The sequence below is a fragment of the Rhipicephalus microplus genome, chromosome X (genome assembly GCF_043290135.1).
Source record: "Rhipicephalus microplus isolate Deutch F79 chromosome X, USDA_Rmic, whole genome shotgun sequence".
Classification (NCBI taxonomy): Eukaryota; Metazoa; Arthropoda; class Arachnida; order Ixodida; family Ixodidae; genus Rhipicephalus; species Rhipicephalus microplus.
This window is the reverse complement of record NC_134710.1, coordinates 61732114-61753142: the sequence shown is the minus strand read 5'-3', so window position 1 is coordinate 61753142 and position 21029 is coordinate 61732114. Positions and strand designations below refer to the sequence as shown.

At 49.7% G+C, this 21029-nt stretch overlaps 90 non-coding genes across 90 annotated transcripts; all 90 read right to left on the bottom strand.

Moving 5' to 3' along the window:
- Positions 1–78: 78 nt before the first annotated feature.
- Positions 79–152, bottom strand: TRNAI-AAU (transfer RNA isoleucine (anticodon AAU)). The gene has a single exon. It is a non-coding gene; the product is annotated as a tRNA-Ile (tRNA).
- A 137-nt stretch (positions 153–289) lies between these two features.
- On the bottom strand, positions 290–363 carry TRNAI-AAU (transfer RNA isoleucine (anticodon AAU)). Its single transcript has one exon. It is a non-coding gene; the product is annotated as a tRNA-Ile (tRNA).
- Positions 364–500: 137 nt separating this feature from the next.
- On the bottom strand, positions 501–574 carry TRNAI-AAU (transfer RNA isoleucine (anticodon AAU)). The gene has a single exon. It is a non-coding gene; the product is annotated as a tRNA-Ile (tRNA).
- A 137-nt stretch (positions 575–711) lies between these two features.
- Positions 712–785, bottom strand: TRNAI-AAU (transfer RNA isoleucine (anticodon AAU)). Its single transcript has one exon. It is a non-coding gene; the product is annotated as a tRNA-Ile (tRNA).
- Positions 786–922: 137 nt separating this feature from the next.
- On the bottom strand, positions 923–996 carry TRNAI-AAU (transfer RNA isoleucine (anticodon AAU)). The gene has a single exon. It is a non-coding gene; the product is annotated as a tRNA-Ile (tRNA).
- Positions 997–1342: 346 nt separating this feature from the next.
- TRNAI-AAU (transfer RNA isoleucine (anticodon AAU)) lies at positions 1343–1416 on the bottom strand. The gene has a single exon. It is a non-coding gene; the product is annotated as a tRNA-Ile (tRNA).
- A 137-nt stretch (positions 1417–1553) lies between these two features.
- TRNAI-AAU (transfer RNA isoleucine (anticodon AAU)) lies at positions 1554–1627 on the bottom strand. Its single transcript has one exon. It is a non-coding gene; the product is annotated as a tRNA-Ile (tRNA).
- A 137-nt stretch (positions 1628–1764) lies between these two features.
- TRNAN-AUU (transfer RNA asparagine (anticodon AUU)) lies at positions 1765–1838 on the bottom strand. The gene has a single exon. It is a non-coding gene; the product is annotated as a tRNA-Asn (tRNA).
- A 137-nt stretch (positions 1839–1975) lies between these two features.
- On the bottom strand, positions 1976–2049 carry TRNAI-AAU (transfer RNA isoleucine (anticodon AAU)). The gene has a single exon. It is a non-coding gene; the product is annotated as a tRNA-Ile (tRNA).
- A 137-nt stretch (positions 2050–2186) lies between these two features.
- On the bottom strand, positions 2187–2260 carry TRNAI-AAU (transfer RNA isoleucine (anticodon AAU)). Its single transcript has one exon. It is a non-coding gene; the product is annotated as a tRNA-Ile (tRNA).
- A 137-nt stretch (positions 2261–2397) lies between these two features.
- Positions 2398–2471, bottom strand: TRNAI-AAU (transfer RNA isoleucine (anticodon AAU)). The gene has a single exon. It is a non-coding gene; the product is annotated as a tRNA-Ile (tRNA).
- Positions 2472–2819: 348 nt separating this feature from the next.
- TRNAI-AAU (transfer RNA isoleucine (anticodon AAU)) lies at positions 2820–2893 on the bottom strand. The gene has a single exon. It is a non-coding gene; the product is annotated as a tRNA-Ile (tRNA).
- A 137-nt stretch (positions 2894–3030) lies between these two features.
- Positions 3031–3104, bottom strand: TRNAI-AAU (transfer RNA isoleucine (anticodon AAU)). The gene has a single exon. It is a non-coding gene; the product is annotated as a tRNA-Ile (tRNA).
- Positions 3105–3241: 137 nt separating this feature from the next.
- TRNAI-AAU (transfer RNA isoleucine (anticodon AAU)) lies at positions 3242–3315 on the bottom strand. Its single transcript has one exon. It is a non-coding gene; the product is annotated as a tRNA-Ile (tRNA).
- Positions 3316–3452: 137 nt separating this feature from the next.
- On the bottom strand, positions 3453–3526 carry TRNAI-AAU (transfer RNA isoleucine (anticodon AAU)). Its single transcript has one exon. It is a non-coding gene; the product is annotated as a tRNA-Ile (tRNA).
- Positions 3527–3662: 136 nt separating this feature from the next.
- TRNAI-AAU (transfer RNA isoleucine (anticodon AAU)) lies at positions 3663–3736 on the bottom strand. Its single transcript has one exon. It is a non-coding gene; the product is annotated as a tRNA-Ile (tRNA).
- A 136-nt stretch (positions 3737–3872) lies between these two features.
- On the bottom strand, positions 3873–3946 carry TRNAI-AAU (transfer RNA isoleucine (anticodon AAU)). Its single transcript has one exon. It is a non-coding gene; the product is annotated as a tRNA-Ile (tRNA).
- Positions 3947–4503: 557 nt separating this feature from the next.
- TRNAI-AAU (transfer RNA isoleucine (anticodon AAU)) lies at positions 4504–4577 on the bottom strand. The gene has a single exon. It is a non-coding gene; the product is annotated as a tRNA-Ile (tRNA).
- A 137-nt stretch (positions 4578–4714) lies between these two features.
- Positions 4715–4788, bottom strand: TRNAI-AAU (transfer RNA isoleucine (anticodon AAU)). Its single transcript has one exon. It is a non-coding gene; the product is annotated as a tRNA-Ile (tRNA).
- A 346-nt stretch (positions 4789–5134) lies between these two features.
- TRNAI-AAU (transfer RNA isoleucine (anticodon AAU)) lies at positions 5135–5208 on the bottom strand. The gene has a single exon. It is a non-coding gene; the product is annotated as a tRNA-Ile (tRNA).
- A 137-nt stretch (positions 5209–5345) lies between these two features.
- TRNAI-AAU (transfer RNA isoleucine (anticodon AAU)) lies at positions 5346–5419 on the bottom strand. Its single transcript has one exon. It is a non-coding gene; the product is annotated as a tRNA-Ile (tRNA).
- A 137-nt stretch (positions 5420–5556) lies between these two features.
- Positions 5557–5630, bottom strand: TRNAI-AAU (transfer RNA isoleucine (anticodon AAU)). The gene has a single exon. It is a non-coding gene; the product is annotated as a tRNA-Ile (tRNA).
- Positions 5631–5767: 137 nt separating this feature from the next.
- On the bottom strand, positions 5768–5841 carry TRNAI-AAU (transfer RNA isoleucine (anticodon AAU)). The gene has a single exon. It is a non-coding gene; the product is annotated as a tRNA-Ile (tRNA).
- A 136-nt stretch (positions 5842–5977) lies between these two features.
- On the bottom strand, positions 5978–6051 carry TRNAI-AAU (transfer RNA isoleucine (anticodon AAU)). Its single transcript has one exon. It is a non-coding gene; the product is annotated as a tRNA-Ile (tRNA).
- Positions 6052–6188: 137 nt separating this feature from the next.
- TRNAI-AAU (transfer RNA isoleucine (anticodon AAU)) lies at positions 6189–6262 on the bottom strand. Its single transcript has one exon. It is a non-coding gene; the product is annotated as a tRNA-Ile (tRNA).
- A 137-nt stretch (positions 6263–6399) lies between these two features.
- Positions 6400–6473, bottom strand: TRNAN-AUU (transfer RNA asparagine (anticodon AUU)). The gene has a single exon. It is a non-coding gene; the product is annotated as a tRNA-Asn (tRNA).
- Positions 6474–6610: 137 nt separating this feature from the next.
- On the bottom strand, positions 6611–6684 carry TRNAI-AAU (transfer RNA isoleucine (anticodon AAU)). The gene has a single exon. It is a non-coding gene; the product is annotated as a tRNA-Ile (tRNA).
- A 137-nt stretch (positions 6685–6821) lies between these two features.
- On the bottom strand, positions 6822–6895 carry TRNAI-AAU (transfer RNA isoleucine (anticodon AAU)). The gene has a single exon. It is a non-coding gene; the product is annotated as a tRNA-Ile (tRNA).
- A 137-nt stretch (positions 6896–7032) lies between these two features.
- Positions 7033–7106, bottom strand: TRNAN-AUU (transfer RNA asparagine (anticodon AUU)). Its single transcript has one exon. It is a non-coding gene; the product is annotated as a tRNA-Asn (tRNA).
- Positions 7107–7243: 137 nt separating this feature from the next.
- Positions 7244–7317, bottom strand: TRNAI-AAU (transfer RNA isoleucine (anticodon AAU)). The gene has a single exon. It is a non-coding gene; the product is annotated as a tRNA-Ile (tRNA).
- Positions 7318–7454: 137 nt separating this feature from the next.
- Positions 7455–7528, bottom strand: TRNAI-AAU (transfer RNA isoleucine (anticodon AAU)). The gene has a single exon. It is a non-coding gene; the product is annotated as a tRNA-Ile (tRNA).
- Positions 7529–7665: 137 nt separating this feature from the next.
- Positions 7666–7739, bottom strand: TRNAI-AAU (transfer RNA isoleucine (anticodon AAU)). Its single transcript has one exon. It is a non-coding gene; the product is annotated as a tRNA-Ile (tRNA).
- A 348-nt stretch (positions 7740–8087) lies between these two features.
- On the bottom strand, positions 8088–8161 carry TRNAI-AAU (transfer RNA isoleucine (anticodon AAU)). The gene has a single exon. It is a non-coding gene; the product is annotated as a tRNA-Ile (tRNA).
- Positions 8162–8298: 137 nt separating this feature from the next.
- On the bottom strand, positions 8299–8372 carry TRNAI-AAU (transfer RNA isoleucine (anticodon AAU)). Its single transcript has one exon. It is a non-coding gene; the product is annotated as a tRNA-Ile (tRNA).
- A 137-nt stretch (positions 8373–8509) lies between these two features.
- Positions 8510–8583, bottom strand: TRNAI-AAU (transfer RNA isoleucine (anticodon AAU)). The gene has a single exon. It is a non-coding gene; the product is annotated as a tRNA-Ile (tRNA).
- Positions 8584–8720: 137 nt separating this feature from the next.
- TRNAI-AAU (transfer RNA isoleucine (anticodon AAU)) lies at positions 8721–8794 on the bottom strand. The gene has a single exon. It is a non-coding gene; the product is annotated as a tRNA-Ile (tRNA).
- A 136-nt stretch (positions 8795–8930) lies between these two features.
- Positions 8931–9004, bottom strand: TRNAI-AAU (transfer RNA isoleucine (anticodon AAU)). Its single transcript has one exon. It is a non-coding gene; the product is annotated as a tRNA-Ile (tRNA).
- A 136-nt stretch (positions 9005–9140) lies between these two features.
- TRNAI-AAU (transfer RNA isoleucine (anticodon AAU)) lies at positions 9141–9214 on the bottom strand. Its single transcript has one exon. It is a non-coding gene; the product is annotated as a tRNA-Ile (tRNA).
- Positions 9215–9561: 347 nt separating this feature from the next.
- On the bottom strand, positions 9562–9635 carry TRNAI-AAU (transfer RNA isoleucine (anticodon AAU)). The gene has a single exon. It is a non-coding gene; the product is annotated as a tRNA-Ile (tRNA).
- Positions 9636–9771: 136 nt separating this feature from the next.
- On the bottom strand, positions 9772–9845 carry TRNAI-AAU (transfer RNA isoleucine (anticodon AAU)). The gene has a single exon. It is a non-coding gene; the product is annotated as a tRNA-Ile (tRNA).
- A 137-nt stretch (positions 9846–9982) lies between these two features.
- TRNAI-AAU (transfer RNA isoleucine (anticodon AAU)) lies at positions 9983–10056 on the bottom strand. Its single transcript has one exon. It is a non-coding gene; the product is annotated as a tRNA-Ile (tRNA).
- A 346-nt stretch (positions 10057–10402) lies between these two features.
- Positions 10403–10476, bottom strand: TRNAI-AAU (transfer RNA isoleucine (anticodon AAU)). Its single transcript has one exon. It is a non-coding gene; the product is annotated as a tRNA-Ile (tRNA).
- A 137-nt stretch (positions 10477–10613) lies between these two features.
- TRNAI-AAU (transfer RNA isoleucine (anticodon AAU)) lies at positions 10614–10687 on the bottom strand. The gene has a single exon. It is a non-coding gene; the product is annotated as a tRNA-Ile (tRNA).
- Positions 10688–10824: 137 nt separating this feature from the next.
- Positions 10825–10898, bottom strand: TRNAI-AAU (transfer RNA isoleucine (anticodon AAU)). Its single transcript has one exon. It is a non-coding gene; the product is annotated as a tRNA-Ile (tRNA).
- Positions 10899–11035: 137 nt separating this feature from the next.
- On the bottom strand, positions 11036–11109 carry TRNAI-AAU (transfer RNA isoleucine (anticodon AAU)). Its single transcript has one exon. It is a non-coding gene; the product is annotated as a tRNA-Ile (tRNA).
- A 137-nt stretch (positions 11110–11246) lies between these two features.
- Positions 11247–11320, bottom strand: TRNAI-AAU (transfer RNA isoleucine (anticodon AAU)). Its single transcript has one exon. It is a non-coding gene; the product is annotated as a tRNA-Ile (tRNA).
- A 137-nt stretch (positions 11321–11457) lies between these two features.
- TRNAN-AUU (transfer RNA asparagine (anticodon AUU)) lies at positions 11458–11531 on the bottom strand. The gene has a single exon. It is a non-coding gene; the product is annotated as a tRNA-Asn (tRNA).
- Positions 11532–11668: 137 nt separating this feature from the next.
- TRNAI-AAU (transfer RNA isoleucine (anticodon AAU)) lies at positions 11669–11742 on the bottom strand. Its single transcript has one exon. It is a non-coding gene; the product is annotated as a tRNA-Ile (tRNA).
- Positions 11743–12090: 348 nt separating this feature from the next.
- On the bottom strand, positions 12091–12164 carry TRNAI-AAU (transfer RNA isoleucine (anticodon AAU)). Its single transcript has one exon. It is a non-coding gene; the product is annotated as a tRNA-Ile (tRNA).
- Positions 12165–12301: 137 nt separating this feature from the next.
- Positions 12302–12375, bottom strand: TRNAI-AAU (transfer RNA isoleucine (anticodon AAU)). The gene has a single exon. It is a non-coding gene; the product is annotated as a tRNA-Ile (tRNA).
- A 137-nt stretch (positions 12376–12512) lies between these two features.
- TRNAI-AAU (transfer RNA isoleucine (anticodon AAU)) lies at positions 12513–12586 on the bottom strand. Its single transcript has one exon. It is a non-coding gene; the product is annotated as a tRNA-Ile (tRNA).
- A 137-nt stretch (positions 12587–12723) lies between these two features.
- Positions 12724–12797, bottom strand: TRNAI-AAU (transfer RNA isoleucine (anticodon AAU)). Its single transcript has one exon. It is a non-coding gene; the product is annotated as a tRNA-Ile (tRNA).
- Positions 12798–12934: 137 nt separating this feature from the next.
- Positions 12935–13008, bottom strand: TRNAI-AAU (transfer RNA isoleucine (anticodon AAU)). The gene has a single exon. It is a non-coding gene; the product is annotated as a tRNA-Ile (tRNA).
- Positions 13009–13145: 137 nt separating this feature from the next.
- On the bottom strand, positions 13146–13219 carry TRNAI-AAU (transfer RNA isoleucine (anticodon AAU)). The gene has a single exon. It is a non-coding gene; the product is annotated as a tRNA-Ile (tRNA).
- Positions 13220–13355: 136 nt separating this feature from the next.
- Positions 13356–13429, bottom strand: TRNAI-AAU (transfer RNA isoleucine (anticodon AAU)). Its single transcript has one exon. It is a non-coding gene; the product is annotated as a tRNA-Ile (tRNA).
- Positions 13430–13565: 136 nt separating this feature from the next.
- TRNAI-AAU (transfer RNA isoleucine (anticodon AAU)) lies at positions 13566–13639 on the bottom strand. The gene has a single exon. It is a non-coding gene; the product is annotated as a tRNA-Ile (tRNA).
- A 137-nt stretch (positions 13640–13776) lies between these two features.
- Positions 13777–13850, bottom strand: TRNAI-AAU (transfer RNA isoleucine (anticodon AAU)). Its single transcript has one exon. It is a non-coding gene; the product is annotated as a tRNA-Ile (tRNA).
- Positions 13851–13987: 137 nt separating this feature from the next.
- Positions 13988–14061, bottom strand: TRNAI-AAU (transfer RNA isoleucine (anticodon AAU)). The gene has a single exon. It is a non-coding gene; the product is annotated as a tRNA-Ile (tRNA).
- Positions 14062–14198: 137 nt separating this feature from the next.
- Positions 14199–14272, bottom strand: TRNAI-AAU (transfer RNA isoleucine (anticodon AAU)). The gene has a single exon. It is a non-coding gene; the product is annotated as a tRNA-Ile (tRNA).
- Positions 14273–14408: 136 nt separating this feature from the next.
- TRNAI-AAU (transfer RNA isoleucine (anticodon AAU)) lies at positions 14409–14482 on the bottom strand. Its single transcript has one exon. It is a non-coding gene; the product is annotated as a tRNA-Ile (tRNA).
- Positions 14483–14618: 136 nt separating this feature from the next.
- On the bottom strand, positions 14619–14692 carry TRNAI-AAU (transfer RNA isoleucine (anticodon AAU)). The gene has a single exon. It is a non-coding gene; the product is annotated as a tRNA-Ile (tRNA).
- A 137-nt stretch (positions 14693–14829) lies between these two features.
- On the bottom strand, positions 14830–14902 carry TRNAI-AAU (transfer RNA isoleucine (anticodon AAU)). Its single transcript has one exon. It is a non-coding gene; the product is annotated as a tRNA-Ile (tRNA).
- Positions 14903–15040: 138 nt separating this feature from the next.
- TRNAI-AAU (transfer RNA isoleucine (anticodon AAU)) lies at positions 15041–15114 on the bottom strand. The gene has a single exon. It is a non-coding gene; the product is annotated as a tRNA-Ile (tRNA).
- Positions 15115–15251: 137 nt separating this feature from the next.
- Positions 15252–15325, bottom strand: TRNAI-AAU (transfer RNA isoleucine (anticodon AAU)). The gene has a single exon. It is a non-coding gene; the product is annotated as a tRNA-Ile (tRNA).
- Positions 15326–15462: 137 nt separating this feature from the next.
- TRNAI-AAU (transfer RNA isoleucine (anticodon AAU)) lies at positions 15463–15536 on the bottom strand. Its single transcript has one exon. It is a non-coding gene; the product is annotated as a tRNA-Ile (tRNA).
- A 136-nt stretch (positions 15537–15672) lies between these two features.
- Positions 15673–15746, bottom strand: TRNAI-AAU (transfer RNA isoleucine (anticodon AAU)). Its single transcript has one exon. It is a non-coding gene; the product is annotated as a tRNA-Ile (tRNA).
- Positions 15747–15883: 137 nt separating this feature from the next.
- TRNAI-AAU (transfer RNA isoleucine (anticodon AAU)) lies at positions 15884–15957 on the bottom strand. The gene has a single exon. It is a non-coding gene; the product is annotated as a tRNA-Ile (tRNA).
- Positions 15958–16094: 137 nt separating this feature from the next.
- TRNAI-AAU (transfer RNA isoleucine (anticodon AAU)) lies at positions 16095–16168 on the bottom strand. The gene has a single exon. It is a non-coding gene; the product is annotated as a tRNA-Ile (tRNA).
- Positions 16169–16305: 137 nt separating this feature from the next.
- Positions 16306–16379, bottom strand: TRNAI-AAU (transfer RNA isoleucine (anticodon AAU)). The gene has a single exon. It is a non-coding gene; the product is annotated as a tRNA-Ile (tRNA).
- A 346-nt stretch (positions 16380–16725) lies between these two features.
- Positions 16726–16799, bottom strand: TRNAI-AAU (transfer RNA isoleucine (anticodon AAU)). The gene has a single exon. It is a non-coding gene; the product is annotated as a tRNA-Ile (tRNA).
- Positions 16800–16936: 137 nt separating this feature from the next.
- On the bottom strand, positions 16937–17010 carry TRNAI-AAU (transfer RNA isoleucine (anticodon AAU)). Its single transcript has one exon. It is a non-coding gene; the product is annotated as a tRNA-Ile (tRNA).
- Positions 17011–17147: 137 nt separating this feature from the next.
- On the bottom strand, positions 17148–17221 carry TRNAN-AUU (transfer RNA asparagine (anticodon AUU)). Its single transcript has one exon. It is a non-coding gene; the product is annotated as a tRNA-Asn (tRNA).
- A 137-nt stretch (positions 17222–17358) lies between these two features.
- On the bottom strand, positions 17359–17432 carry TRNAI-AAU (transfer RNA isoleucine (anticodon AAU)). Its single transcript has one exon. It is a non-coding gene; the product is annotated as a tRNA-Ile (tRNA).
- A 137-nt stretch (positions 17433–17569) lies between these two features.
- On the bottom strand, positions 17570–17643 carry TRNAI-AAU (transfer RNA isoleucine (anticodon AAU)). Its single transcript has one exon. It is a non-coding gene; the product is annotated as a tRNA-Ile (tRNA).
- A 137-nt stretch (positions 17644–17780) lies between these two features.
- TRNAI-AAU (transfer RNA isoleucine (anticodon AAU)) lies at positions 17781–17854 on the bottom strand. Its single transcript has one exon. It is a non-coding gene; the product is annotated as a tRNA-Ile (tRNA).
- A 137-nt stretch (positions 17855–17991) lies between these two features.
- On the bottom strand, positions 17992–18065 carry TRNAI-AAU (transfer RNA isoleucine (anticodon AAU)). Its single transcript has one exon. It is a non-coding gene; the product is annotated as a tRNA-Ile (tRNA).
- A 137-nt stretch (positions 18066–18202) lies between these two features.
- Positions 18203–18276, bottom strand: TRNAI-AAU (transfer RNA isoleucine (anticodon AAU)). The gene has a single exon. It is a non-coding gene; the product is annotated as a tRNA-Ile (tRNA).
- A 137-nt stretch (positions 18277–18413) lies between these two features.
- TRNAI-AAU (transfer RNA isoleucine (anticodon AAU)) lies at positions 18414–18487 on the bottom strand. Its single transcript has one exon. It is a non-coding gene; the product is annotated as a tRNA-Ile (tRNA).
- A 137-nt stretch (positions 18488–18624) lies between these two features.
- TRNAI-AAU (transfer RNA isoleucine (anticodon AAU)) lies at positions 18625–18698 on the bottom strand. Its single transcript has one exon. It is a non-coding gene; the product is annotated as a tRNA-Ile (tRNA).
- A 137-nt stretch (positions 18699–18835) lies between these two features.
- Positions 18836–18909, bottom strand: TRNAI-AAU (transfer RNA isoleucine (anticodon AAU)). Its single transcript has one exon. It is a non-coding gene; the product is annotated as a tRNA-Ile (tRNA).
- Positions 18910–19045: 136 nt separating this feature from the next.
- Positions 19046–19119, bottom strand: TRNAI-AAU (transfer RNA isoleucine (anticodon AAU)). The gene has a single exon. It is a non-coding gene; the product is annotated as a tRNA-Ile (tRNA).
- Positions 19120–19255: 136 nt separating this feature from the next.
- TRNAI-AAU (transfer RNA isoleucine (anticodon AAU)) lies at positions 19256–19329 on the bottom strand. The gene has a single exon. It is a non-coding gene; the product is annotated as a tRNA-Ile (tRNA).
- Positions 19330–19466: 137 nt separating this feature from the next.
- On the bottom strand, positions 19467–19540 carry TRNAI-AAU (transfer RNA isoleucine (anticodon AAU)). Its single transcript has one exon. It is a non-coding gene; the product is annotated as a tRNA-Ile (tRNA).
- Positions 19541–19677: 137 nt separating this feature from the next.
- TRNAI-AAU (transfer RNA isoleucine (anticodon AAU)) lies at positions 19678–19751 on the bottom strand. The gene has a single exon. It is a non-coding gene; the product is annotated as a tRNA-Ile (tRNA).
- Positions 19752–19888: 137 nt separating this feature from the next.
- TRNAI-AAU (transfer RNA isoleucine (anticodon AAU)) lies at positions 19889–19962 on the bottom strand. Its single transcript has one exon. It is a non-coding gene; the product is annotated as a tRNA-Ile (tRNA).
- Positions 19963–20098: 136 nt separating this feature from the next.
- TRNAI-AAU (transfer RNA isoleucine (anticodon AAU)) lies at positions 20099–20172 on the bottom strand. Its single transcript has one exon. It is a non-coding gene; the product is annotated as a tRNA-Ile (tRNA).
- A 136-nt stretch (positions 20173–20308) lies between these two features.
- Positions 20309–20382, bottom strand: TRNAI-AAU (transfer RNA isoleucine (anticodon AAU)). The gene has a single exon. It is a non-coding gene; the product is annotated as a tRNA-Ile (tRNA).
- Positions 20383–20519: 137 nt separating this feature from the next.
- Positions 20520–20592, bottom strand: TRNAI-AAU (transfer RNA isoleucine (anticodon AAU)). The gene has a single exon. It is a non-coding gene; the product is annotated as a tRNA-Ile (tRNA).
- A 138-nt stretch (positions 20593–20730) lies between these two features.
- Positions 20731–20804, bottom strand: TRNAI-AAU (transfer RNA isoleucine (anticodon AAU)). Its single transcript has one exon. It is a non-coding gene; the product is annotated as a tRNA-Ile (tRNA).
- Positions 20805–20941: 137 nt separating this feature from the next.
- Positions 20942–21015, bottom strand: TRNAI-AAU (transfer RNA isoleucine (anticodon AAU)). The gene has a single exon. It is a non-coding gene; the product is annotated as a tRNA-Ile (tRNA).
- Between the last annotated feature and the right edge of the window lie 14 nt (positions 21016–21029).

The following is a 21029-nucleotide window of genomic DNA, read 5'->3' as shown; positions in this document are numbered from 1 at the left end:
ATCAATATATTGGTCTTTAAATTGTGCAGCTACACACCTGACACCAGGTGACGGCCAGTAGAACACAATAAAAAGTACTGGCCTGCGCAGGGATCGAACCTACGACCTTCGCGTTATTAGCACGACGCTCTAACCGACTCAGCTAGCAGGCCGGAGTAGCGAGTGCAGCTTCTAACACTGGGCATACACCTTCGGTACACATTCGGTCATCATCAATAAATTGGTCTTTAAATTGTCTAGCTGAACACCCGACACCAGGTGACGGCCAGTAGAACACAATAAAAAATACTGGCCTGCGTAGGGATCGAACCTACGACCTTCGCGTTATTAGCACGACGCTCTAACCGACTGAGCTAGCCAGCCGCAGTAGCGAGTGCGGCTTCTAACACTGGGCATACGCCTTCGGTACACATTGGGTCATCACCAATAAATTGGTCTTTAAATTGTCTAGCTACACACCCGACACCAGGTGAGGGCCAGTAGAACACAATAAAAAGTACTGTCCTGCGCAGAGATCGAACCTACGACCTTCGCGTTATTAGCACGACGCTCTAACCGACTGAGCTAGCAGGCCGAATGAGCGAGTGCGGCTTCTAACACTGGGCATACGCCTTCGGTACACATTCGGTCATCATCAATAAATTGGTCTTTAAATTGTCTAGCTACACACGCGTTACCAGGTGGCGGCCAGTAGAACACAATAAAAATTACTGGCCTGCGCAGGGATTTAACCTACGACCTTCGGGTTATTAGCACGACGCTCTAACCGACTGAGCTAGAAGGCCGGAGTAGCGAGTGCGGCTTCTAACACTGGGCATACGCCTTCGATACACATTCGGTCATCATCAATAAATTGGTCTTTAAAAATTCTAGCTGCACACCCGACACCAGGTGACGGCCAGTAGAACACAATAAAAAGTACTGGCCTGCGCGGGGATCGAACCTACGACCTTCGCGTTATTAGCACGACGCTCTAACCGACTGAGCTAGCAGGCCGGAGTTGCCAGAGCGGCTTCTATCAATGGGCATACGCCTTCGGTACACATTCGGTCATCATCAATAAATTGGTCTTTAAAAATTCTCGCTGCACACCCGACACCAGGTGACGGCCAGTAGAACACAATAAATGTACTGGCCTGCGCAGACATCGAACCTAAGACTTTCGCGTTATTAGCACGACGCTCTAAGTGACTGAGCTAGCAGGCCGCAGTAGCGAGTGCGGCTTCTAACACTGGGCATACGCCTGGGTACACATTCGGTCATCATCAATAAATTGGTCTTTAAATTGTCTAGCTGAACACCCGACACCAGATGACGGCCAGTAGAACACAATAAAAAGTACTGGCCTGCGCAGGGATCGAACCTACGACCTTCGCGTTATTAACACGACGCTCTAACCGACTGAGCTAGCAGGCCGCAGTAGCGAGTGTGGCTTCTAACACTGGGCATGCGCCTTCGGTACACATTGGGTCATCATCAATAAATTGGTCTTTAAATTGTCTAGCTACACACCCGACACCAGGTGAGGGCCAGTAGAACACAATAAAAAGTACTGTCCTGCGCAGGGATCGAACCTACTACCTTCGCGTTATTAGCACGACGCTATAACCGACTGAGCTAACAGGCCGGAGTAGCGAGCGCGGCTTCTAACACTGGGCATACATCTTTGGTACACATTCGGTCATCATCAATAAATTGGTCTTTAAATTGTCTAGCTACACACCCGAGACCAGGTGACGGCCAGTAGAACACAACAAAAAGTACTGTCCTGCGCAGGGATCGAACCTACGACCTTGGCGTTAATAGCACGACGCTCTAACCGACTGAGCTATCAGGCCGGAGTAGCGAGTGCGGCTTCTAACACTGGGCTTACGCCTTCGGTACACATTCGGTCATCATCAATATATTGGTCTTTAAATAATCTAGCTACACACCCGACACCACGTGACGGCCAGTAGAACACAATAAAAAGTACTGTCCTGCGCAGGAATCGAACCTACTACCTTCGCGTTATTAGCACGACGCTCTAACCGACTGAGCTAACAGGCCGGAGTAGCGAGCGCGGCTTCTAACACTGGGCATACATCTTCGGTACACATTCGGTCATCATCAATAAATTGGTCTTTGAATTGTCTAGCTACACACCCGACACCAGGTGAGGGCCAGTAGAACACAATAAAGAGTACTGTCCTGCGCAGAGATCGAACCTACGACCTTCGCGTTATTAGCACGACGCTCTAACTGACTGAGCTATCAGGCCGGAGTAGCGAGTGCGGCTTCTAACACTGGGCTTACGCCTTCGGTACACATTCGGTCATCATCAATAAATTGGTCCTTAAATTGTCTAGCTACACACCCGACACCAGGTGACGGCCAGTAAAACATAATAAAAAATACTGGCCTGCGCAGGGATCGAACCTACGACCTTCGCGTTATTAGCACGACGCTCTAACCGACTGAGTTATCAGGCCGGAGTAGCGAGTGAAGCTTCTGACACTGGGCTTACGCCTTCGGTACACATTCGATCATCATCATAAATTGGTCTTTAAATTGTCTAGCTACACACCCGACACCAGGTGACGGCCAGTAGAACACAATAAAAAAATACTGGCCTGCGCAGGGATCGAAAATAAGACATTCGCGTTATTAGCACGACGCTCTAACCGACTGAACTAGCAGGCCGCAGTGGCGCGTGCGGCTTCTAACACTGGGCATACGCCTTCCGAACACATTCGGTCATCATCAATAAATTGGTCTTTAAATTGTCTAGCTACACACCCGACACCAGGTGACGGCCAGTAGAACACAATAAAAAGTACTGGCCTGCACAGGGATCGAACCTACGACCTTCGCGTTATTAGCACGACGCTCTGACCGACTGAGCTAGCAGGCCGGAGTAGCGACTGCGGCTTCTAACACTGGGCATACACCTTCGGTACACATCCGGTCATCATCAATAAATTGGTCTTTAAATTGTTTAGCTACACACACGACACCAGGTGACGGCCAGTAGAACACAATAAAAAGTACTGTCCTGCGCAAGGATCGAACCTACTACCTTCGCGTTATTAGCACGACGCTCTAACCGACTGAGCTAACAGGCCGGAGTAGCGAGCGCGGCTTCTAACACTGGGCATACACCTTCGGTACACATTCGGTCATCATCAATAAATTGGTCTTTAAATTGTCTAGATACACACCCGACACCAGGTGACGGCCAGTAGAACACAATAAAAAATACTGGCCTGCGCAGGGATCGAACCTAAGACCTTCGCGTTATTAGCACAACGCTCTAACCGACTGAGCTAGCAGGCCGCAGTAGCGAGTGCGGCTTCTAACACTGGGCATACGCCTTCGGTACACATTCGGTCATCATCAATAAATTGGTCTTTAAAATGTCTAGCTGCACACCCGACACCAGGTGACGGCCAGTAGAACACAATAAAAAGTACTGGCCTGCGCAGGGATCTAACCTACGACCTTCGCGTTATTAGCACGACGCTCTAACCGACTGAGCTAGAAGGCCGGAGTAGCGAGTGCGGCTTCTAACACTGGGCATACGCCTCGGTACACATTCGGTCATCATCAATAAATTGATCTTTAAATTGTCTAGCGACACACCTGACACCACGTGACGGCCAGTAGAACACAATAAAAAGTACTGGCCTGCGGGGGGATCGAACCTACGACCTTCGCGTTATTAGCACGACGCTCTAACCGACTGAGCTAGCAGGCCGGAGTTGCCAGTGCGGCTTCTAACACTGGGCATACGCCTTCGGTACACATTCGGTCATCATCAATAAATTGGTCTTTAAAAATTCTCGCTACACACCCGACACCAGGTGACGGCCAGTAGAACACAATAAATGTACTGGCCTGCGCAGGCATCGAACCTAAGACTTTCGCGTTATTAGCACGATGCTCTAACCGACTGAGCTAGCAGGCCGCAGTAGCGAGTGCGGCTTCTAACACTGGGCATACGCCTTCCGTACACTATCGGTCATCATCAATAAATTGGTCTTTATATTGTCTAGCTGAACACCCGACACCAGGTGACGGCCAGTAGAACACAATAAAAAATACTGGCCTGCGCAGGGATCAAACCTACGACCTTCGCGTTATTTGCACGACGCGACAACTTACTGAGCTAGCAGGCTGCAGTAGCGAGCGAGGCTTCTAACACTGGGCATACGCCTGGGTACACATTGGGTCATCATCAATAAATTGGTCTTTAAATTGTCTAGCTGAACACCCGACACCAGGTGACGGCCAGTAGAACACAATAAAAAGTACTGGCCTGCGCAGGGATCGAACCTACGAGCTTCGCGTTATTAGCACGACGCTCCAACTGACGGAGCTAGCAGGCCGCAGTAGCGACTGCGGCTTCTAACACTGGGCGTACGCCTCGGTACACATTCGGTCATCATCAATAAATTGGTCTTTAAATTGTGTAGCTACACACCTGACACCAGGTGACGGCCAGCAGAACACAATAAAAAGTAGTGGCCTGCGCAGGGATCGAACCTACGACCTTCGCGTTATTAGCACGACGCTCTAACCAACTGAGCTAGCAGGCCGAATTAGCGAGTGCGGCTTCTAACACTGGGCATACGCCTTCGGTACACATTCGGTCATCATCAATATATTGGTCTTTAAATTGTCTAGCTACACACCTGACACCAGGTGACGGCCAGTAGAACACAATAAAAAGTGCTGGCCTGCGCAGGGATCGAACCTACGACCTTCGCGTTATTAGTACGACGCTCTAACCGACTGAGCTAACAGGCCGGAGTAGCGAGTGCGGCTTCTAACACTGGGCATACGCTTTCCGTACACATTCGGTCATCATCAATAAATTGGTCTTAAATTGTCTAGCTGAACACCCCACACCAGATGACGGCCAGTAGAACACAATAAAAAATACTTGCCTTTGCAGGGATCGAACCTAAGACGTTCGCGTAATTAGCACGACGCTCTAACCGACTGAGCTAGCAGGCCGCAGTAGCGAGTGCGGCTTCTAACACTGGGCATACGCTTTCGGTACACATTCGGTCATCATCAATAAATTGGTCTTAAATTGTCTAGCTGAACACCTGACACCAGGTGACGGCCAGTAGAACACAATAAAAAATACTGGCCTGCGCAGGGATCGAACCTACGACCTTCGCGTTATTTGCACGATGCTTCAACTGACTGAGCTAGCAGGCCGCAGTAGCGAGTGCGGCTTCTAACACTGGGCATACGCCTTCGGTACACATTGGGTCATCACCAATAAATTGGTCTTTAAATTGTCTAGCTACACACCCGACACCAGGTGAGGGCCAGTAGAACACAATAAAAAGTACTGTCCTGCGCAGAGATCGAACCTACGACCTTCGCGTTATTAGCACGACGCTCTAACCGACTGAGCTAGCAGGCCGAATGAGCGAGTGCGGCTTCTAACACTGGGCATACGCCTTCGGTACACATTCGGTCATCATCAATAAATTGGTCTTTAAATTGTCTAGCTACACACGCGTTACCAGGTGACGGCCAGTAGAACACAAAAAAAATTACTGGCCTGCGCAGGGATTTAACCTACGACCTTCGGGTTATTAGCACGACGCTCTAACCGACTGAGCTAGAAGGCCGGAGTAGCGAGTGCGGCTTCTAACACTGGGCATACGCCTTCGATACACATTCGGTCATCATCAATAAATTGGTCTTTAAAAATTCTAGCTGCACACCTGACACCAGGTGACGGCCAGTAGAACACAATAAAAAGTACTGGCCTGCGCGGGGATTGAACCTACGACCTTCGCGTTATTAGCACGACGCTCTAACCGACTGAGCTAGCAGGCCGGAGTTGCCAGAGCGGCTTCTAACAATGGGCATACGCCTTCGGTACACATTCGGTCATCATCAATAAATTGGTCTTTAAAAATTCTCGCTGCACACCCGACACCAGGTGACGGCCAGTAGAACACAATAAATGTACTGGCCTGCGCAGACATCGAACCTACGACCTTCGCGTTATTAGCACGACGCTCTAACGGACTGAGCTAGCAGGCCGCAGTAGCGAGTGTGGCTTCTAACACTGGGCATGCGCCTTCGGTACACATTGGGTCATCATCAATAAATTGGTCTTTAAATTGTCTAGCTACACACCCGACACCAGGTGAGGGCCAGTAGAACACAATAAAAAGTACTGTCCTGCGCAGGGATCGAACCTACTACCTTCGCGTTATTAGCACGACGCTATAACCGACTGAGCTAACAGGCCGGAGTAGCGAGCGCGGCTTCTAACACTGGGCATACATCTTCGGTACACATTCGGTCATCATCAATAAATTGGTCTTTAAATTGTCTAGCTACACACCCGAGACCAGGTGACGGCCAGTAGAACACAACAAAAAGTACTGTCCTGCGCAGGGATCGAACCTACGACCTTGGCGTTAATAGCACGACGCTCTAACCGACTGAGCTATCAGGCCGGAGTAGCGAGTGCGGCTTCTAACACTGGGCTTACGCCTTCGGTACACATTCGGTCATCATCAATATATTGGTCTTTAAATAATCTAGCTACACACCCGACACCACGTGACGGCCAGTAGAACACAATAAAAAGTACTGTCCTGCGCAGGAATCGAACCTACTACCTTCGCGTTATTAGCACGACGCTCTAACCGACTGAGCTAACAGGCCGGAGTAGCGAGCGCGGCTTCTAACACTGGGCATACATCTTTGGTACACATTCGGTCATCATCAATAAATTGGTCTTTAAATTGTCTAGCTACACACCCGACACCAGGTGAGGGCCAGTAGAACACAATAAAAAGTACTGTCCTGCGCAGGGATCGAACCTACTACCTTCGCGTTATTAGCACGACGCTATAACCGACTGAGCTAACAGGCCGGAGTAGCGAGCGCGGCTTCTAACACTGGGCATACATCTTTGGTACACATTCGGTCATCATCAATAAATTGGTCTTTAAATTGTCTAGCTACACACCCGAGACCAGGTGACGGCCAGTAGAACACAACAAAAAGTACTGTCCTGCGCAGGGATCGAACCTACGACCTTGGCGTTAATAGCACGACGCTCTAACCGACTGAGCTATCAGGCCGGAGTAGCGAGTGCGGCTTCTAACACTGGGCTTACGCCTTCGGTACACATTCGGTCATCATCAATATATTGGTCTTTAAATAATCTAGCTACACACCCGACACCACGTGACGGCCAGTAGAACACAATAAAAAGTACTGTCCTGCGCAGGAATCGAACCTACTACCTTCGCGTTATTAGCACGACGCTCTAACCGACTGAGCTAACAGGCCGGAGTAGCGAGCGCGGCTTCTAACACTGGGCATACATCTTCGGTACACATTCGGTCATCATCAATAAATTGGTCTTTGAATTGTCTAGCTACACACCCGACACCAGGTGAGGGCCAGTAGAACACAATAAAGAGTACTGTCCTGCGCAGAGATCGAACCTACGACCTTCGCGTTATTAGCACGACGCTCTAACTGACTGAGCTATCAGGCCGGAGTAGCGAGTGCGGCTTCTAACACTGGGCTTACGCCTTCGGTACACATTCGGTCATCATCAATAAATTGGTCCTTAAATTGTCTAGCTACACACCCGACACCAGGTGACGGCCAGTAAAACATAATAAAAAATACTGGCCTGCGCAGGGATCGAACCTACGACCTTCGCGTTATTAGCACGACGCTCTAACCGACTGAGTTATCAGGCCGGAGTAGCGAGTGAAGCTTCTGACACTGGGCTTACGCCTTCGGTACACATTCGATCATCATCATAAATTGGTCTTTAAATTGTCTAGCTACACACCCGACACCAGGTGACGGCCAGTAGAACACAATAAAAAAATACTGGCCTGCGCAGGGATCGAAAATAAGACATTCGCGTTATTAGCACGACGCTCTAACCGACTGAACTAGCAGGCCGCAGTGGCGCGTGCGGCTTCTAACACTGGGCATACGCCTTCCGAACACATTCGGTCATCATCAATAAATTGGTCTTTAAATTGTCTAGCTACACACCCGACACCAGGTGACGGCCAGTAGAACACAATAAAAAGTACTGGCCTGCACAGGGATCGAACCTACGACCTTCGCGTTATTAGCACGACGCTCTGACCGACTGAGCTAGCAGGCCGGAGTAGCGACTGCGGCTTCTAACACTGGGCATACACCTTCGGTACACATCCGGTCATCATCAATAAATTGGTCTTTAAATTGTTTAGCTACACACACGACACCAGGTGACGGCCAGTAGAACACAATAAAAAGTACTGTCCTGCGCAAGGATCGAACCTACTACCTTCGCGTTATTAGCACGACGCTCTAACCGACTGAGCTAACAGGCCGGAGTAGCGAGCGCGGCTTCTAACACTGGGCATACACCTTCGGTACACATTCGGTCATCATCAATAAATTGGTCTTTAAATTGTCTAGATACACACCCGACACCAGGTGACGGCCAGTAGAACACAATAAAAAATACTGGCCTGCGCAGGGATCGAACCTAAGACCTTCGCGTTATTAGCACAACGCTCTAACCGACTGAGCTAGCAGGCCGCAGTAGCGAGTGCGGCTTCTAACACTGGGCATACGCCTTCGGTACACATTCGGTCATCATCAATAAATTGGTCTTTAAAATGTCTAGCTGCACACCCGACACCAGGTGACGGCCAGTAGAACACAATAAAAAGTACTGGCCTGCGCAGGGATCTAACCTACGACCTTCGCGTTATTAGCACGACGCTCTAACCGACTGAGCTAGAAGGCCGGAGTAGCGAGTGCGGCTTCTAACACTGGGCATACGCCTCGGTACACATTCGGTCATCATCAATAAATTGATCTTTAAATTGTCTAGCGACACACCTGACACCACGTGACGGCCAGTAGAACACAATAAAAAGTACTGGCCTGCGGGGGGATCGAACCTACGACCTTCGCGTTATTAGCACGACGCTCTAACCGACTGAGCTAGCAGGCCGGAGTTGCCAGTGCGGCTTCTAACACTGGGCATACGCCTTCGGTACACATTCGGTCATCATCAATAAATTGGTCTTTAAAAATTCTCGCTACACACCCGACACCAGGTGACGGCCAGTAGAACACAATAAATGTACTGGCCTGCGCAGGCATCGAACCTAAGACTTTCGCGTTATTAGCACGATGCTCTAACCGACTGAGCTAGCAGGCCGCAGTAGCGAGTGCGGCTTCTAACACTGGGCATACGCCTTCCGTACACTATCGGTCATCATCAATAAATTGGTCTTTATATTGTCTAGCTGAACACCCGACACCAGGTGACGGCCAGTAGAACACAATAAAAAATACTGGCCTGCGCAGGGATCAAACCTACGACCTTCGCGTTATTTGCACGACGCGACAACTTACTGAGCTAGCAGGCTGCAGTAGCGAGCGAGGCTTCTAACACTGGGCATACGCCTGGGTACACATTGGGTCATCATCAATAAATTGGTCTTTAAATTGTCTAGCTGAACACCCGACACCAGGTGACGGCCAGTAGAACACAATAAAAAGTACTGGCCTGCGCAGGGATCGAACCTACGAGCTTCGCGTTATTAGCACGACGCTCCAACTGACTGAGCTAGCAGGCCGCAGTAGCGACTGCGGCTTCTAACACTGGGCGTACGCCTCGGTACACATTCGGTCATCATCAATAAATTGGTCTTTAAATTGTGTAGCTACACACCTGACACCAGGTGACGGCCAGCAGAACACAATAAAAAGTAGTGGCCTGCGCAGGGATCGAACCTACGACCTTCGCGTTATTAGCACGACGCTCTAACCAACTGAGCTAGCAGGCCGAATTAGCGAGTGCGGCTTCTAACACTGGGCATACGCCTTCGGTACACATTCGGTCATCATCAATATATTGGTCTTTAAATTGTCTAGCTACACACCTGACACCAGGTGACGGCCAGTAGAACACAATAAAAAGTGCTGGCCTGCGCAGGGATCGAACCTACGACCTTCGCGTTATTAGTACGACGCTCTAACCGACTGAGCTAACAGGCCGGAGTAGCGAGTGCGGCTTCTAACACTGGGCATACGCTTTCCGTACACATTCGGTCATCATCAATAAATTGGTCTTAAATTGTCTAGCTGAACACCCCACACCAGATGACGGCCAGTAGAACACAATAAAAAATACTTGCCTTTGCAGGGATCGAACCTAAGACGTTCGCGTAATTAGCACGACGCTCTAACCGACTGAGCTAGCAGGCCGCAGTAGCGAGTGCGGCTTCTAACACTGGGCATACGCTTTCGGTACACATTCGGTCATCATCAATAAATTGGTCTTAAATTGTCTAGCTGAACACCTGACACCAGGTGACGGCCAGTAGAACACAATAAAAAATACTGGCCTGCGCAGGGATCGAACCTACGACCTTCGCGTTATTTGCACGATGCTTCAACTGACTGAGCTAGCAGGCCGCAGTAGCGAGTGCGGCTTCTAACACTGGGCATACGCCTTCGGTACACATTGGGTCATCACCAATAAATTGGTCTTTAAATTGTCTAGCTACACACCCGACACCAGGTGAGGGCCAGTAGAACACAATAAAAAGTACTGTCCTGCGCAGAGATCGAACCTACGACCTTCGCGTTATTAGCACGACGCTCTAACCGACTGAGCTAGCAGGCCGAATGAGCGAGTGCGGCTTCTAACACTGGGCATACGCCTTCGGTACACATTCGGTCATCATCAATAAATTGGTCTTTAAATTGTCTAGCTACACACGCGTTACCAGGTGACGGCCAGTAGAACACAAAAAAAATTACTGGCCTGCGCAGGGATTTAACCTACGACCTTCGGGTTATTAGCACGACGCTCTAACCGACTGAGCTAGAAGGCCGGAGTAGCGAGTGCGGCTTCTAACACTGGGCATACGCCTTCGATACACATTCGGTCATCATCAATAAATTGGTCTTTAAAAATTCTAGCTGCACACCTGACACCAGGTGACGGCCAGTAGAACACAATAAAAAGTACTGGCCTGCGCGGGGATCGAACCTACGACCTTCGCGTTATTAGCACGACGCTCTAACCGACTGAGCTAGCAGGCCGGAGTTGCCAGAGCGGCTTCTAACAATGGGCATACGCCTTCGGTACACATTCGGTCATCATCAATAAATTGGTCTTTAAATTGTCTAGCTACACACCCGACACCAGGTGAGGGCCAGTAGAACACAATAAAAAGTACTGTCCTGCGCAGGGATCGAACCTACTACCTTCGCGTTATTAGCACGACGCTATAACCGACTGAGCTAACAGGCCGGAGTAGCGAGCGCGGCTTCTAACACTGGGCATACATCTTCGGTACACATTCGGTCATCATCAATAAATTGGTCTTTAAATTGTCTAGCTACACACCCGAGACCAGGTGACGGCCAGTAGAACACAACAAAAAGTACTGTCCTGCGCAGGGATCGAACCTACGACCTTGGCGTTAATAGCACGACGCTCTAACCGACTGAGCTATCAGGCCGGAGTAGCGAGTGCGGCTTCTAACACTGGGCTTACGCCTTCGGTACACATTCGGTCATCATCAATATATTGGTCTTTAAATAATCTAGCTACACACCCGACACCACGTGACGGCCAGTAGAACACAATAAAAAGTACTGTCCTGCGCAGGAATCGAACCTACTACCTTCGCGTTATTAGCACGACGCTCTAACCGACTGAGCTAACAGGCCGGAGTAGCGAGCGCGGCTTCTAACACTGGGCATACATCTTCGGTACACATTCGGTCATCATCAATAAATTGGTCTTTGAATTGTCTAGCTACACACCCGACACCAGGTGAGGGCCAGTAGAACACAATAAAAAGTACTGTCCTGCGCAAAGATCGAACCTACGACCTTCGCGTTATTAGCACGAAGCTCTAACTGACTGAGCTATCAGGCCGGAGTAGCGAGTGCGGCTTCTAACACTGGGCTTACGCCTTCGGTACACATTCGGTCATCATCAATAAATTGGTCCTTAAATTGTCTAGCTACACACCCGACACCAGGTGACGGCCAGTAAAACATAATAAAAAATACTGGCCTGCGCAGGGATCGAACCTACGACCTTCGCGTTATTAGCACGACGCTCTAACCGACTGAGTTATCAGGCCGGAGTAGCGAGTGAAGCTTCTGACACTGGGCTTACGCCTTCGGTACACATTCGATCATCATCATAAATTGGTCTTTAAATTGTCTAGCTACACACCCGACACCAGGTGACGGCCAGTAGAACACAATAAAAAAATACTGGCCTGCGCAGGGATCGAACCTAAGACATTCGCGTTATTAGCACGACGCTCTAACCGACTGAGCTAGCAGGCCGCAGTGGCGCGTGCGGCTTCTAACACTGGGCATACGCCTTCCGAACACATTCGGTCATCATCAATAAATTGGTCTTTAAATTGTCTAGCTACACACCCGACACCAGGTGACGGCCAGTAGAACACAATAAAAAGTACTGGCCTGCACAGGGATCGAACCTACGACCTTCGCGTTATTAGCACGACGCTCTGACCGACTGAGCTAGCAGGCCGGAGTAGCGACTGCGGCTTCTAACACTGGGCATACACCTTCGGTACACATCCGGTCATCATCAATAAATTGGTCTTTAAATTGTTTAGCTACACACACGACACCAGGTGACGGCCAGTAGAACACAATAAAAAGTACTGTCCTGCGCAAGGATCGAACCTACTACCTTCGCGTTATTAGCACGACGCTCTAACCGACTGAGCTAACAGGCCGGAGTAGCGAGCGCGGCTTCTAACACTGGGCATACACCTTCGGTACACATTCGGTGATCATCATTAAATTGGTCTTTAAATTGTCTAGATACACACCCGACACCAGGTGACGGCCAGTAGAACACAATAAAGATTACTGGCCTGCGCAGGGATCGAACCTAAGACCTTCGCGTTATTAGCACGACGCTCTAACCGACTGAGCTAGCAGGCCGCAGTAGCGAGTGCGGCTTCTAACACTGGGCATACGCCTTCGGTACACATTAGGTCATCATCAATAAATTGGTCTTTAAAATGTCTAGCTGCACACCCGACACCAGGTGACGTCCAGTAGAACACAATAAAAAGTACTGGCCTGCGCAGGGATCTAACCTACGACCTTCGCGTTATTAGCACGACGCTCTAACCGACTGAGCTAGAAGGCCGGAGTAGCGAGTGCGGCTTCTAACACTGGGCATACGCCTCGGTACACGTTCGGTCATCATCAATAAATTGGTCTTTAAATTGTCTAGCGAAACACCTGACACCATGTGACGGCCAGTAGAACACAATAAAAAGTACTGGCCTGCGGGGGGATCGAACCTACGACTTTCGCGTTATTAGCACGACGCTCTATCCGACTGAGCTAGCAGGCCGGAGTTGCCAGTGCGGCTTCTAACACTGGGCATACGCCTTCGGTACACATTCGGTCATCATCAATAAATTGGTCTTTAAAAATTCTCGCTACACACCCGACACCAGGTGACGGCCAGTAGAACACAATAAATGTACTGGCCTGCGCAGGCATCGAACCTAAGACTTTCACGTTATTAGCACGATGCTCTAACCGACTGAGCTAGCAGGCCGCAGTAGCGAGTGCGGCTTCTAACACTGGGCATACGCCTTCCGTACACATTCGGTCATCATCAATAAATTGGTCTTTAAATTGTCTAGCTACACACCCGACACCAGGTGACGGCCAGTAGAACACAATAAAAAGTACTGTCCTGCGCAGGGATCGAACCTACTACCTTCGCGTTATTAGCACGACGCTATAACCGACTGAGCTAACAGGCCGGAGTAGCGAGCGCGGCTTCTAACACTGGGCATACATCTTCGGTACACATTCGGTCATCATCAATAAATTGGTCTTTAAATTGTCTAGATACACACCCGACACCAGGTGACGGCCAGTAGAACACAATAAAAAATACTGGCCTGCGCAGGGGTCGAACCTAAGACCTTCGCGTTATTAGCACAACGCTCTAACCGACTGAGCTAGCAGGCCGCAGTAGCGAGTGCGGCTTCTAACACTGGGCATACGCCTTCGGTACACATTCGGTCATCATCAATAAATTGGTCTTTAAAATGTCTAGCTGCACACCCGACACCAGGTGACGGCCAGTAGAACACAATAAAAAGTACTGGCCTGCGCAGGGATCTAACCTACGACCTTCGCGTTATTAGCACGACGCTCTAACCGACTGAGCTAGAAGGCCGGAGTAGCGAGTGCGGCTTCTAACACTGGGCATACGCCTCGGTACACATTCGGTCATCATCAATAAATTGGTCTTTAAATTGTCTAGCGACACACCTGACACCACGTGACGGCCAGTAGAACACAATAAAAAGTACTGGCCTGCGGGGGGATCGAACCTACGACCTTCGCGTTATTAGCACGACGCTCTAACCGACTGAGCTATCAGGCCGGAGTAGCGAGTGCGGCTTCTAACACTGGGCATACGCCTCGGTACACATTCGGTCATCATCAATATATTGGTCTTTAAATTGTCTAGCTACACACCCGACACCACGTGACGGCCAGTAGAACACAATAAAAAGTACTGTCCTGCGCAGGAATCGAACCTACTACCTTCGCGTTATTAGCACGACGCTCTAACCGACTGAGCTAACAGGCCGGAGTAGCGAGCGCGGCTTCTAACACTGGGCATACATCTTCGGTACACATTCGGTCATCATCAATAAATTGGTCTTTGAATTGTCTAGCTACACATCAGACACCAGGTGAGGGCCAGTAGAACACAATAAAAAGTACTGTACTGCGCAGAGATCGAACCTACGACCTTCGCGTTATTAGCACGACGCTCTAACCGACTGAGCTATCAGGCCGGAGTAGCGAGTGCGGCTTCTAACACTGGGCTTACGCCTTCGGTACACATTCGGTCATCATCAATAAATTGGTCCTTAAATTGTCTAGCTACACACCCGACACCAGGTGACGGCCAGTAGAACATAATAAAAAATACTGGCCTGCGCAGGGATCGAACCTACGACCTTCGCGTTATTAGCACGACGCTCTAACCGACTAAGTTATCAGGCCGGAGTAGCGAGTGAAGCTTCTAACACTGGGCTTACGCCTTCGGTACACATTCGATCATCATCATAAATTGGTCTTTAAATTGTCTGGCTACACACCCGACACCAGGTGACGGCCAGTAGAACACAATAAAAAAATACTGGCTTACGCAGGGATCGAACCTAAGACCTTCGCGTTATTAGCACGACGCTCTAACCGACTGAGCTAGCAGGCCGCAGTGGCGAGTGCGGCTTCTAACACTGGGCATACGCCTTCCGAACACATTCGGTCATCATCAATAAATTGGTCTTTAAATTGTCTAGCTACACACCCGACACCAGGTGACGGCCAGTAGAACACAATAAAAAGTACTGCCCTGCACAGGGATCGAACCTAAGACGTTCGCGTAATTAGCACGACGCTCTAACCGACTGAGCTAGCAGGCCGCAGTAGCGAGTGCGGCTTCTAACACTGGGCATACGCTTTCGGTACACATTCGGTCATCATCAATAAATTGGTCTTAAATTGTCTAGCTGAACACCTGACACCAGGTGACGGCCAGTAGAACACAATAAAAAATACTGGCCTGCGCAGGGATCGAACCTACGACCTTCGCGTTATTTGCACGATGCTTCAACTGACTGAGCTAGCAGGCCGCAGTAGCGAGTGCGGCTTCTAACACTGGGCATACGCCTTCGGTACACATTGGGTCATCACCAATAAATTGGTCTTTAAATTGTCTAGCTACACACCCGACACCAGGTGAGGGCCAGTAGAACACAATAAAAAGTACTGTCCTGCGCAGAGATCGAACCTACGACCTTCGCGTTATTAGCACGACGCTCTAACCGACTGAGCTAGCAGGCCGAATGAGCGAGTGCGGCTTCTAACACTGGGCATACGCCTTCGGTACACATTCGGTCATCATCAATAAATTGGTCTTTAAATTGTCTAGCTACACACGCGTTACCAGGTGACGGCCAGTAGAACACAAAAAAAATTACTGGCCTGCGCAGGGATTTAACCTACGACCTTCGGGTTATTAGCACGACGCTCTAACCGACTGAGCTAGAAGGCCGGAGTAGCGAGTGCGGCTTCTAACACTGGGCATACGCCTTCGATACACATTCGGTCATCATCAATAAATTGGTCTTTAAAAATTCTAGCTGCACACCCGACACCAGGTGACGGCCAGTAGAACACAATAAAAAGTACTGGCCTGCGCGGGGATCGAACCTACGACCTTCGCGTTATTAGCACGACGCTCTAACCGACTGAGCTAGCAGGCCGGAGTTGCCAGAGCGGCTTCTAACAATGGGCATACGCCTTCGGTACACATTCGGTCATCATCAATAAATTGGTCTTTAAAAATTCTCGCTGCACACCCGACACCAGGTGACGGCCAGTAGAACACAATAAATGTACTGGCCTGCGCAGACATCGAACCTAAGACTTTCGCGTTATTAGCACGACGCTCTAAGTGACTGAGCTAGCAGGCCGCAGTAGCGAGTGCGGCTTCTAACACTGGGCATACGCCTGGGTACACATTCGGTCATCATCAATAAATTGGTCTTTAAATTGTCTAGCTGAACACCCGACACCAGATGACGGCCAGTAGAACACAATAAAAAGTACTGGCCTGCGCAGGGATCGAACCTACGACCTTCGCGTTATTAGCACGACGCTCTAACCGACTGAGCTAGCAGGCCGCAGTAGCGAGTGTGGCTTCTAACACTGGGCATGCGCCTTCGGTACACATTGGGTCATCATCAATAAATTGGTCTTTAAATTGTCTAGCTACACACCCGACACCAGGTGAGGGCCAGTAGAACACAATAAAAAGTACTGTCCTGCGCAGGGATCGAACCTACTACCTTCGCGTTATTAGCACGACGCTATAACCGACTGAGCTAACAGGCCGGAGTAGCGAGCGCGGCTTCTAACACTGGGCATACATCTTCGGTACACATTCGGTCATCATCAATAAATTGGTCTTTAAATTGTCTAGCTACACACCCGAGACCAGGTGACGGCCAGTAGAACACAACAAAAAGTACTGTCCTGCGCAGGGATCGAACCTACGACCTTGGCGTTAATAGCACGACGCTCTAACCGACTGAGCTATCAGGCCGGAGTAGCGAGTGCGGCTTCTAACACTGGGCTTACGCCTTCGGTACACATTCGGTCATCATCAATATATTGGTCTTTAAATAATCTAGCTACACACCCGACACCACGTGACGGCCAGTAGAACACAATAAAAAGTACTGTCCTGCGCAGGAATCGAACCTACTACCTTCGCGTTATTAGCACGACGCTCTAACCGACTGAGCTAACAGGCCGGAGTAGCGAGCGCGGCTTCTAACACTGGGCATACATCTTCGGTACACATTCGGTCATCATCAATAAATTGGTCTTTGAATTGTCTAGCTACACACCCGACACCAGGTGAGGGCCAGTAGAACACAATAAAAAGTACTGTCCTGCGCAGAGATCGAACCTACGACCTTCGCGTTATTAGCACGACGCTCTAACTGACTGAGCTATCAGGCCGGAGTAGCGAGTGCGGCTTCTAACACTGGGCTTACGCCTTCGGTACACATTCGGTCATCATCAATAAATTGGTCCTTAAATTGTCTAGCTACACACCCGACACCAGGTGACGGCCAGTAAAACATAATAAAAAATACTGGCCTGCGCAGGGATCGAACCTACGACCTTCGCGTTATTAGCACGACGCTCTAACCGACTGAGTTATCAGGCCGGAGTAGCGAGTGAAGCTTCTGACACTGGGCTTACGCCTTCGGTACACATTCGATCATCATCATAAATTGGTCTTTAAATTGTCTAGCTACACACCCGACACCAGGTGACGGCCAGTAGAACACAATAAAAAAATACTGGCCTGCGCAGGGATCGAACCTAAGACATTCGCGTTATTAGCACGACGCTCTAACCGACTGAGCTAGCAGGCCGCAGTGGCGCGTGCGGCTTCTAACACTGGGCATACGCCTTCCGAACACATTCGGTCATCATCAATAAATTGGTCTTTAAATTGTCTAGCTACACACCCGACACCAGGTGACGGCCAGTAGAACACAATAAAAAGTACTGGCCTGCACAGGGATCGAACCTACGACCTTCGCGTTATTAGCACGACGCTCTGACCGACTGAGCTAGCAGGCCGGAGTAGCGACTGCGGCTTCTAACACTGGGCATACACCTTCGGTACACATCCGGTCATCATCAATAAATTGGTCTTTAAATTGTTTAGCTACACACACGACACCAGGTGACGGCCAGTAGAACACAATAAAAAGTACTGTCCTGCGCAAGGATCGAACCTACTACCTTCGCGTTATTAGCACGACGCTCTAACCGACTGAGCTAACAGGCCGGAGTAGCGAGCGCGGCTTCTAACACTGGGCATACACCTTCGGTACACATTCGGTCATCATCATTAAATTGGTCTTTAAGTTGTCTAGATACACACCCGACACCAGGTGACGGCCAGTAGAACACAATAAAGATTACTGGCCTGCGCAGGGATCGAACCTAAGACCTTCGCGTTATTAGCACGACGCTCTAACCGACTGAGCTAGCAGGCCGCAGTAGCGAGTGCGGCTTCTAACACTGGGCATACGCCTTCGGTACACATTCGGTCATCATCAATAAATTGGTCTTTAAAATGTCTAGCTGCACACCCGACACCAGGTGACGTCCAGTAGAACACAATAAAAAGTACTGGCCTGCTCAGGGATCTAACCTACGACCTTCGCGTTATTAGCACGACGCTCTAACCGACTGAGCTAGAAGGCCGGAGTAGCGAGTGCGGCTTCTAACACTGGGCATACGCCTCGGTACACGTTCGGTCATCATCAATAAATTGGTCTTTAAATTGTCTAGCGAAACACCTGACACCATGTGACGGCCAGTAGAACACAATAAAAAGTACTGGCCTGCGGGGGGATCGAACCTACGACTTTCGCGTTATTAGCACGACGCTCTAACCGACTGAGCTAGCAGGCCGGAGTTGCCAGTGCGGCTTCTAACACTGGGCATACGCCTTCGGTACACATTCGGTCATCATCAATAAATTGGTCTTTAAAAATTCTCGCTACACACCCGACACCAGGTGACGGCCAGTAGAACACAATAAATGTACTGGCCTGCGCAGGCATCGAACCTAAGACTTTCACGTTATTAGCACGATGCTCTAACCGACTGAGCTAGCAGGCCGCAGTAGCGAGTGCGGCTTCTAACACTGGGCATACGCCTTCCGTACACATTCGGTCATCATCAATAAATTGGTCTTTAAATTGTCTAGCTACACACCCGACACCAGGTGACGGCCAGTAGAACACAATAAAAAGTACTGTCCTGCGCAGGGATCGAACCTACTACCTTCGCGTTATTAGCACGACGCTATAACCGACTGAGCTAACAGGCCGGAGTAGCGAGCGCGGCTTCTAACACTGGGCATACATCTTCGGTACACATTCGGTCATCATCAATAAATTGGTCTTTAAATTGTCTAGATACACACCCGACACCAGGTGACGGCCAGTAGAACACAATAAAAAGTACTGGCCTGCGCAGGGATCGAACCTAAGACCTTCGCGTTATTAGCACAACGCTCTAACCGACTGAGCTAGCAGGCCGCAGTAGCGAGTGCGGCTTCTAACACTGGCCATACGCCTTCGGTACACATTCGGTCATCATCAATAAATTGGTCTTTAAAATGTCTAGCTGCACACCCGACACCAGGTGACGGCCAGTAGAACACAATAAAAAGTACTGGCCTGCGCAGGGATCTAACCTACGACCTTCGCGTTATTAGCACGACGCTCTAACCGACTGAGCTAGAAGGCCGGAGTAGCGAGTGCGGCTTCTAACACTGGGCATACGCCTCGGTACACATTCGGTCATCATCAATAAATTGGTCTTTAAATTGTCTAGCGACACACCTGACACCACGTGACGGCCAGTAGAACACAATAAAAAGTACTGGCCTGCGGGGGGATCGAACCTACGACCTTTGCGTTATTAGCACGACGCTCTAACCGACTGAGCTATCAGGCCGGAGTAGCGAGTGCGGCTTCTAACACTGGGCATACGCCTCGCTACACATTCGGTCATCATCAATATATTGGTCTTTAAATTGTCTAGCTACACACCCGACACCACGTGACGGCCAGTAGAACACAATAAAAAGTACTGTCCTGCGCAGGAATCGAACCTACTACCTTCGCGTTATTAGCACGACGCTCTAACCGACTGAGCTAACAGGCCGGAGTAGCGAGCGCGGCTTCTAACACTGGGCATACATCTTCGGTACACATTCGGTCATCATCAATAAATTGGTCTTTGAATTGTCTAGCTACACACCAGACACCAGGTGAGGGCCAGTAGAACACAATAAAAAGTACTGTACTGCGCAGAGATCGAACCTACGACCTTCGCGTTATTAGCACGACGCTCTAACCGACTGAGCTATCAGGCCGGAGTAGCGAGTGCGGCTTCTAACACTGGGCTTACGCCTTCGGTACACATTCGGTCATCATCAATAAATTGGTCCTTAAATTGTCTAGCTACACACCCGACACCAGGTGACGGCCAGTAGAACATAATAAAAAATACTGGCCTGCGCAGGGATCGAACCTACGACCTTCGCGTTATTAGCACGACGCTCTAACCGACTAAGTTATCAGGCCGGAGTAGCGAGTGAAGCTTCTAACACTGGGCTTACGCCTTCGGTACACATTCGATCATCATCATAAATTGGTCTTTAAATTGTCTGGCTACACACCCGACACCAGGTGACGGCCAGTAGAACACAATAAAAAAATACTGGCTTACGCAGGGATCGAACCTAAGACCTTCGCGTTATTAGCACGACGCTCTAACCGACTGAGCTAGCAGGCCGCAGTGGCGAGTGC